Source organism: Chiloscyllium plagiosum, chromosome 15 (genome assembly GCF_004010195.1).
Source record: "Chiloscyllium plagiosum isolate BGI_BamShark_2017 chromosome 15, ASM401019v2, whole genome shotgun sequence".
In the NCBI taxonomy this organism is placed as follows: domain Eukaryota; kingdom Metazoa; phylum Chordata; class Chondrichthyes; order Orectolobiformes; family Hemiscylliidae; genus Chiloscyllium; species Chiloscyllium plagiosum.
The window spans coordinates 38783637-38793596 of NC_057724.1; the positions used below are offsets into that span (position 1 = coordinate 38783637).

General features: G+C 40.0%; 1 protein-coding gene and 1 long non-coding RNA gene across 5 annotated transcripts in view; one reads left to right on the forward strand and one right to left on the reverse strand.

Moving 5' to 3' along the window:
- Positions 1-5481, reverse strand: part of LOC122557245 (membrane transport protein XK-like) — a 40553-nt gene extending 35072 nt beyond the window's left edge. Inside the window, exon 1 of one of the 3 annotated variants that reach the window (XM_043704739.1) lies at positions 5161-5481. The gene's annotated coding sequence lies outside the window, so the exon portion shown is untranslated. Of the gene's footprint in view, positions 1-1134; positions 1157-4930; positions 5138-5160 lie in introns of those variants that run through there. The other 2 variants (XM_043704740.1, XM_043704741.1) reach the window with 2 other exon arrangements.
- A 233-nt stretch (positions 5482-5714) lies between these two features.
- The window catches only part of LOC122557246, a 14970-nt gene continuing 10724 nt past the window's right edge, over positions 5715-9960 (forward strand). The window contains exons 1-3 of one of the 2 annotated variants that reach the window (XR_006313777.1): positions 5715-5800; positions 8462-8606; positions 9196-9217. This is a non-coding gene — a long non-coding RNA (uncharacterized LOC122557246). Of the gene's footprint in view, positions 5801-8461; positions 8607-9195; positions 9218-9960 lie in introns of those variants that run through there. The other variant, XR_006313776.1, reaches the window with a different exon arrangement.

Consider the following 9960-nt stretch of genomic DNA (forward strand, 5'->3'; position numbering starts at 1 on the left):
CCACTCTATTACTTTCACTCTTCTCTTGAATCATCCTCACAATCGTTTCTTCTACGTTTCTAGGACTATTAGGAGGCCTGTAAAAGACTCCTAACAGGGTGAGCTCACCTTTCCTATTCCTAACCTCAGCCCAAACTACCTCAGATGGCGAGTCTTCATCCATCGTCCTTTCCACCGCTGTAATACTATCTTTGACAAGCAATGCCACACCTCCCCCTCTTTTACCCCCACCTCTGATCCTACTAAAACATTTAAACTTATTGCCTAAATATAAAAATATTATTTTGACTGAAGATAATTTAGCCAAACGCACAAAAAATCTGCCAACTGTAAAAAGTACAAACGAGAATCTACATTTTTTCTAAAATTCCAAAAGTCTGCAGTTGGCATGACAGTGGAGAATGTTAATCATAACTTACATAGAGCCTTCGCAATATTCATACTGCACAAATGGCAGGCAATGAGCATTTCCAATAAGAAACAATCTAACCACCACCCTTTGACATTCAATAGTATTACCATCACTGAATCCCCTATGATCAACATTTTTGCTGTTACCATTGACCAGAAACTCAACTGGACTTGCTGCATAGACTCAGTCACCACAAGAGCATGTCAGAAGCTCGTCGAGCTGAAGGGGCAGCACTTAAGGAATGCCAACAGACATAAAACTATGGTATGGCCCTATCCCATTTGTACAACTGTACAAGCCTTATGTGGTTTTGAATCTAGTGGTAATGAAAGAAAGTTAACTGTACTCAGCAGGTAATAACTCAAGCACGGAATTAGGACAGCAATAAGGGGCCATGAAATGACTTTGGCAAGCAAGTTTAAAGACAATCCCGACACATTTTACACATATATTTCAAACAAGATGACAACTAGCAAAATAGTAGGACCACTCAAGGATAAAAGGAGGGAATTTGTGCTTGCAGGCAGAGAACTTTGCATTGCTATTCAACCAGGAGAACGGTATGAAGGATAGAGAGATTTGTGTGGAGCCTGCTAATATGCTAGGGCATTTTGAGATCAAGAAGCGGTGTTGGGTTGCTTGAAGAGCATTAAGGTGAATATGTCCCCAGGACCCGATGGTATCTACCCCAGGTTATGAGAGAGACAAGAGAGAAGACTGACCAAGATCTTTGTATCCTCATGAGTCACTGGAGAGGTCCTTGAGGACTGACAAGTGGCTAATGTTGTTCCTCTGTAAAAGAAGGGAAATAGGGATAATCCAGGAAACTGTAGACTGGGGAAACTCACATTGATGATTGGAAAGCTATTGGAAAGAATTCTTACAGAAAAGATTTACACGCATTTGGAAAAGCATGGCCTGATTAGTGTCAGTCAGCATGGCTTTGTACAGTGTAGGTCATGTCTTACTAACTTGATTTAATTTTTCAAGGGGTTGATACAGGTGATCGATAAGGGTAGAGCAGTGGACATTGTTTACATGGATTTTAGTAAGCCTTTTGACAAGGTCTCTCATGGTACGCTCATCCAGAAAATTAAAATGCATGTGATCCACAGTAACTTGGCTTTCCCACAGAAGACAGAAGATAGTGGTGGAAGGATGTTTTTCAAGTTGAACATCTGCGACTAGTGGTGTTCCACAAGGATCCATAGTGCGAACCGTACTGTTTATGATACATTAAAATGACTTGGAAGAAAACGTAAAAGGGTGGATCAGTAAATTTGCAGACAATACAATGATCGGCAGATAGTGCAGAAGGTAGTCAAATATAGATCGTTGCAGATATGAACACAGAAATGGTACATTAACTTTAATCCAGGCAATTATGAGACACTGCACTTTGGGAGATCAAATGTTAAGGAACGTATACAGTTAATGGCAGGACCCCTAACAGCATTGTTGTATAGAGGGATCTTAGGTTTCAAGCCCATATCTCTGTGAAAATGGCCATGCAAGTAGATCAGGTGGTAAAGGAAGCATAAGGCATGCTTGCCTTTATTGGTTGGGGAATGAGTACAAGAGTTAGGATGTCATGTTGCAGCTTTCTAGACTTTGAGGCCACACAGAGTATTGTGTTCAATTCTGCTTGCTACATTATAGGAAGGATGTGGAGGCTTTGGAGACAGTGCAGAAGAGGTTTACCAGGATGCTACCTAGATTAGAGTTTACGAACTATAAGGAGAGACTAGAAAAACTCATCGTTTTCTCTGGAGCGAAGGAGGCTGAGGGAAGACTTGATAGAGTCTATAAAATTATGGAATGGACAGATAGGGTCAACAGTCAGGATCTTTTTCCACAAAGTTGAAATATCTAATCCTAGGGCATGCATTTCAGTGTGAGGGGGAAGTTCAAAGGAGATATGAGGGGCAAGGAGAGTGTGTGGAAGGAGTCTAGAATGCGTTGCCAGGGGTGTGGTGGAGGAGGCAGATATGATTGGCATTTAAGGCCCTTTTTGATAAGCACATAAACATGCAAGGAATGGAGGGATATGGACAAAGGGCAGGCAGAATGGATTATTTAATTTGGCATCATGTTTAGCATAACATTGTCGGCAGAAAGAACTGTACAGCACAAGAACAGGCCCATTTACTCTCAAAATTTTAAGTACCATTTCAGATAACAATCAAAGTTGGGCATGCAGGCAAATGAGAACACTGCGTCACAACATCTCTAAAAAAGGATTATCAGAATCATCTTGTCACATCACTGATTCGACGTCTTGCATTTATCCTTAAGTGCCCATGCACATAGGAACAACTGAATCGGTTAACATCAGGAGGGGAAACTCTGTGACCTTTGATGTGACTGACAGAGCTAGGGAAATGGTTATGCCATATTAGCAAATATGAGGTCCAGAATGTCCTGCAAAGGGAATATTTAAAAGAAATGTAGGAATTTTGAGAAAGGTACACAAGTGAGCGTTTAAAGTTTAGTAGAATAGTCAGACAATCAACAGATATTAAAATCTGTAAGGAACATTCTTGGCGAGATGACATCTGGAATTCGGGAAGAAATACACACATGGCCACATGGGTTCATATTATTTCACATGTAGTCGTTATTATTATTTTATGTACTTGGTCTATCTTGTTTCTATTACAATCATGTTTTGCCATTGGCATCAACAACAAATGCAGCAGTTGAAGAGGAAATTAGTTCCATTAAGACATGAGAATCTTACAAGCACAATACGTATTGCGTAGTATTATTTCACAGTAATAGTTTACTGCCCTTACTGACATGTTTATTACTCTATTTTTGGTTTGTGGTTTATTTACTGATCATTAATCTGTAATTCATTTATTGATTATTAGATTATCTGTATTGCATAATGAAATAATGCATTTTTAAATTGTGCATGGTGTAGAAACCCATCTTGTACATGAACCAATCTGGTGGAAAATGATAAATTATACTACAGTTTGTTCATCATATCAAAAATAATGAATAAAGAGGGGAGATTGTGATAGTAACTTCAGAACTTTAATAACTGCTAATGGATTGAATGCATCAATCAACAAATATAAACTGGTAAACATAAAGGAATTAGCAATAACTCTGCATGGCATAAACGATTAAAGGACAAAGACAAACTTTTAGAGGAATTGAAAGAAATTAGCCATGCTTGGGAAAAGGAGTCAATGCTACATGAACAAAACTGTTTTGACATCTGCTTGACAACTGGCTGATTTATGCCACAAGGGCAAATGACTGCCCTGCAGAAGAATTTAAGGAGTTAATGACAGGAATGCGGTGTCTTCAAACTGTAACAATGAACAGGGAAAATTGAGACATGAGGCTTAACTCATTTACTTGCGAGGTCTTATTTTGATTGCTAAATGCAATAAAGTTTAAATCATTTTTTCAGTACTTGATTTTCTGTGAAATTCCTTAATAAGTAGCTAAATTAAAGGTAACTTGTGGTGACTTACTCACAACATCATTGATTAGAAACTCAACTGGTCTTGCCGCATAAACACCGTGATTACAAACAAGTCAGAAACTATGAATACTGTGGCAAGTAACTCAGCTCCTGGCTCCCCAAAGCTTATCATCTACAAATACGAGTCAGAAATGAGATGAAATACTCCCCATGTGTCTGGATGAGTGCCGCTCCAGCAACACTCAAGAAGCTTGACATCATCCAGGACAAAGCTGCCCACTTGATTGGCAACATGTCCACAAGCATCTACTTTCTCTACCGCTCATGCTCAGTTGCAGCAGTGTGTATTATCCACAAGATGCACTGCAGAAATTCACCAAAGATCCTCAGACACCACCTTCCAAACCCACAAGCACTTTAATCTAGAAAGACAAGGACAGTAGATATATGGGAATGCTGTCTAGATTAGAGTGGTGCTGGAAAAGCACAGCAGGTAAGGCAGCATGCGAGGAGCAGGAAAATCAACGTTTCAGACAAAAGAATGCTACCACCTGGAAGTCCCTTCCAAGTCACTTGCCATCCAGATTTAGAAATATGTCGCCACTCCTTGAATGTTGCTAAATCAAATCCTGGAATTCCCTCCCTTAACGCCAAACCTACAGCATACAGACTACATCAGTTCAAGAAACCAACTCACCACCACTTTCTCAAGAGTGACGGTATATGGGTAATAAACGCCGATCAGCCAGCGACACCCACGTCTTAAGAGTAAATTTAAAAACAACCTTCCCAGTTCAGCACAAAGCACTAGCTCTGGGCACATTTTCATACTGGAATATTTACACACCTTGTTGGTTTCAGGAGTCTACTAACACTTACATAATGCATACATATTCAAAGCGCCAAAAAGATAAACAAAACAAATAATTTTCCTAAGACAGCAACGCCTTTAGGCGCCTGAACATGATCGGAACCAATCCGGTAAAAGGCTGCATTTACAGCTTAGCTTCAGACTAAGAGGTCAAAATCATGCTCCCTTCCTATTTGGAAAATAAGTCTCACGTTCTGCCACTTACCTGTTGACTGAGCTTGCTCTCAGCCGGCGCCTTTACCTCACTCCATTGAGCGTCAGTTCAGAGCCCACTCAGGAAACACCTCCCCGAGAGCCCAGCAGCCCCCGGCGAGAGAAACTCCTCCCAATGACCCCAGAACCCACACCCTTCCCCCATCGGGGGAAAGAAACACCTCAATGTGGGTAGAAAAGAGTAAGAATATCCTTAAAGAAATGGAGAAGATAAACACCAACCTTATGACCTCTGCCCACTGCTGCTTGCTTTCACAACTTTTTTTTGTCGCAGTACAAACTTCGAAAAACTCCGCCTTATTGCTGTAGGAACGTTCGAACTTGAAAGTCCGGAAAGGTTGTTCAAACGATGTTCCGGTTGCCTCAGAGTCGGAGACTATCACAAGATAGTCTGTTACTTCACTTCGTCAAAGGAAACCTACATTACATTTACTTAGCGCGAGTGCAGCCTCGGCAATTAATTGCAGCATTGTGACAGAATCATGGCTCCGATATCTTGCAACACAGTTACACCCAATTACCCTGAGTCAGAAGGCTCGGGTTCAAGTCCCACCTGTTCCAGGGGTGTATGATGATATCTCTGAACTGGCTGATTGGAAAAAATACCTAATGAAGGCATATACCATTCTGTTTGCTCCCTCCACAAATGTTGTCAGACCTGTGGAGTTATTTCAGTTTTTATTTCATTTACAGGGACATATGAATACTGATAGGCTTGCCCCTGACGCATTAAAGGTCACGTCTTTAGTGTTGGATAGGCTTTGCCAGCTCATTGGAAGGCACAGAAGCTGGCTAGAATTTCATGTCTCCGGCAAATCTTAAACGTGGACGTATTATGGTCATGTAATTATTTAAACAGCAGGTACCTGAAATATTTGTCTTGCGGTTTTCATTAAACTTTCAATTGCTAAGACTCAATATATGGAAGACGACCAAAGAATACGTCCTCCCAAACCACCAGATAGATAATCGCAGATAGTGGAATGCTTGTTCTGACTCGGAGAAGTGCATAAGGTTAGGTCATTATGCGTTACTCTTTTACAAAACTCAATACAATATACAAAAACAGTTGCACTTTCCACCGCTGCTGTAGGACAAAAATAGAAACAAGTCCACTGAAATTAATTCCAGCAGCACCAGTTTGCCTTCTCCTAAACTGTGTGATTCAAATAGGATGAACACAAAGATCCACCAGAAGAAAAATGAGACCCTCACCAGAGAATCCAAAAAAAAGAATTAACTTCCACCCCTCTAGATACTTCACTGCTAATAATTCAGTCTTCTGAAAAATGGCATACTTCCCATTGGCTCATATTACCAATGGTAACCAAAGTGCCTGTTATAGGAGGGCCAGAGATAATGTGTTCCTTCTGCAGGGGAATAGATGTTCATGTTTCTTCTGGCTATTCTGTAAATAAGGAAAAAACACCATTTTGTGGAAGGTCAGTGAAGCTTGGATGTGACTTTGCAGAGCTGGTGTTCTCAATCCTATTCAGCAAACTAACTTCTTAACCTTTCTGAGAGTCAAATGGTTTTGGTATGTTCTCATCACATCTTACAACTCTTGTAGTTGTGGCTTCACTGCTTTAACTCAATGATGCTCTGTCTATTGAGGTCAGTTATTACTTCCTACATGGATAGTTTGCAATAAGACAATCAGAATAATGCACAAACATTTTATGAACAATTGCAAATTTATGAAATGGATTGCCACTTTGTCATGAACCCTGCGAGAGTTGAGGTGAAAGATCACACAATGTTATGTGTTAGAGCAATATCAGCTGTTTCTTATGTTTTCTGAGCTTTTACAGTTTCACTATAATTCTATTAGCCTATACTTCTGACCAGAAAATGGAAGTTACACAATCTAGGAGGACAGAATTGATTTTATTTCAATTCTTTAATATTAAAGATTCTAAAATACTTTTAAGAGCTTCAGAAGCATGATCAGATGGAAGACAATATATAACTAGAGAGGGAAATATTAAAAGCTGCATTCAGAAACTTGGTAAACATCAAGAGAATTTAGGGATAGAATTCTGGAGCATGGGACCAACCATGGTGATTAGTGAAATAAAGGGAGGGATGGAAGGATGAACAGGATCAGATATCAGAAAATATGATAAGAAAAAAAGTGACTGCCTGGAACAGGCACAAGGCAAAATATTTAATATGAAAGCCTTGGAGGGATTTAAAGTGAATAATAGGATTGAGGACTCCTGGAGAAAGTGAGGACTGCAGATGCTGGAGATCAGAGCTGAAAATGTGTTGCTGGAAAAGCACAGCAGGTCAGGCAGCATCCCAGGAACAGGAGAATCGATGTTTCGGGCATGAGCCCTTCTTCAGGAATCAGTTCTTGAGGACTCCAGACCAATGAAGTCAGGAGTAGTGGAAGAGGATTAGGCCACTGTTGGAATATTGAGTGCAATTCTGGTCTCCCTCCTATCGGAAAGATGTTGTGAAACTTTAAAGGGTTCAGAATGGATTTACAAGGATGTTGCCAGGGTTGAACCGGCTCAGGCTGTTGTCCCTGGAGCGTCAAAGGCTGAGGGGTGACCTTATAGAGGTGTATAAAATCATGAGGGGCATGGATAGGATAAATAGACAAAGTCTTTTCCTTGGGGTTGGGGAGTCCAGAACTAGAGGGCATAGGTTTAGGGTGAGAGGGGAAAGATATAAAAGAGACCTAAGGGGCAACTTTTTCACTCAGAGGGTGGTACGAGTATGGAATGAGCTGCCAGAGGAAGTGGTGGAGGCTGGTACAATGGCAACATTTAAGAGGCATTTGGATGGGTATATGAATAGGAAGGTTTTGGAGGGATAGAGGCCTGGTGCTGGCAGGTGGGACTAGATTGGGTTGGGATATCTGGTCGGCATGGATGAGTTGGACCAAAGGGTCTGTTTCTGTGCTGTACATCTGTAAGACTCCATAATTGGAACTATATTCCATAATATTTGGGCAGCAGTGCTAAAGTTTACCAAACATTGAACTTGTTAGCCAAGTGATCATTTGCATTAGCAGCATGGGAAAAGTTTGAACAGCAATGGTCTGCAGTCGAGTCAGAGTCCCAAATCTCCCAGTAGTGGATCCTTGGAGAATGGGCACCTGAACAAAGATGTGCATTAAAACTGCATGGAAATCCCAAGCCTCTGTGGGATTTGCTCAGGAGTGACATTTTCCTTAATTATGCAACATAAATATTAAACTGCTGTATCACAGTGAATATACATAAATTAGTTCATTCAGTACTTTTGAGGAAATTCATAAAATATTGATTCATATGGAAATATGCAAAATCCACAATTATTTTGATTGTACTGTTGCCAAGAAACGTTGGCCCAATGTTTACAGTATTGAACCCGATTAGAACCTTTAAGCGCAACATTCCCCAAGTAATCAGATGGCATTGCAATAGATCTCAAGAATCGATAATAATAATTTATTTAAAAATACAAACTAAGAAATTATGAAATTTTCACTGGCATGTAATTAAAGTTCAGTTTGGTTTCCATATCTATGTAGATTGAAGTAATATCTATGGAATGGTAACCCAGCAAGCGCCACACAAAAACTCCATGGAACTAGGACCCAAACGACACACGCCTCGGAATATTGGTTTGAAATACCTCGGGCAGATTTCTTCCAAAATAGGAAAATGCAAAACTGGGTAGGTCTCAACTTTGCTATTTTAAACAAAATGTTCACGAAATACTTTCCTTAAAACTCTTCGTATATTTGATTTTCTTTGGCTCAAGTGGAACGTGAGTTCAGTTCATGAATTTAAATTAGAAACCAGGCTGAAATGTACTTGGGTCTTGCGGGATTGGTGGTTTGGACTCTTGTAGAGTTCGTACTCTTTAAGTATTACTCATCATTCGTAATCTATAACTAATGACAGGATCCCATAGACACTTGTAATACCTTGAAGATATACCTTGAAGATACCTCTAGCTATTCAGTATATTGTAATAAAATTCCAAACTTTGAATTGTTTATCTGATGTATCTGACTTATCAGATTTCAACTGAAATAGCAGCTGAGCAACTAAATTTGGTCTCGCTGCCACAAGATTAGAGGAAGTGACATGTCTGGGATTTGCGAATTCCATTTGGGATTCCTATCTAGTAATTTGCTGGAAATATAAAGTAAAAACTACTGATGTTCTTATTTATTAGCCGTAGGAATTAAATGTTCACAATATTAATAATGAATTAACATAGAATAAAACCTGGAATTAACATTGAACAATAACGTAGAACAAAAGCAGAAGAAAACGGGGAACATTTTGGTTGTTATTGGAAGAAGCACAAGACGCTAAAAGGATATGAGAACCGCTGTAGCGGAGAAGAAAAGGTCATAAACAGCTCGAAGCAGCACACTGGCAGGAATGGAAGTGGGAGACGATAATGCGTTTTTGCGCTATTATGTATAAATTAAATATAGCATGTTATGATCTAATGTTAAATGGAAGTACTCCAATTCATTTTAAATCGATAAAATTATTTGACATCACGTGGACTGGAACATGCATTATTAGAATCCCTACACTGTGGAAACAGTAAGTGCACACCAACCCTCTCGAGAGTAACCCACCCAGACCCATTCCTCCAACGTATATTTGCCCAAAACACATCCCAGAATACTATGGGTAGTTCAACGGGTCTGCACGTCTTTGGATTGTCGTAGAAAAATCTCAGAGAGACATGGGGATGATGTGCAAACTCCACACACAGTCCACCAAGGCGGGAGTCGAACCCGAGGTCCCTAGCGCTGTGAAGCAGTATCACTAACCACTGAGCCACTATACTATCCTAAGCGTTATCCTTTTCTTTACCAAAACCAAAGAAAATCGTTTGCATTCAATGCAGTTAGTATGGATTTCATCCTACTACTTGCATTAATAAACCCAAAGATAACATTGCTTCTTTAACCACGATCACCACGAGTCTTAAATGCATAGATTCCAAAATGTCTGGAAGAAGCTTTTATGTTTTCCAAAGCAGTCGGATAATGAAAGGGGA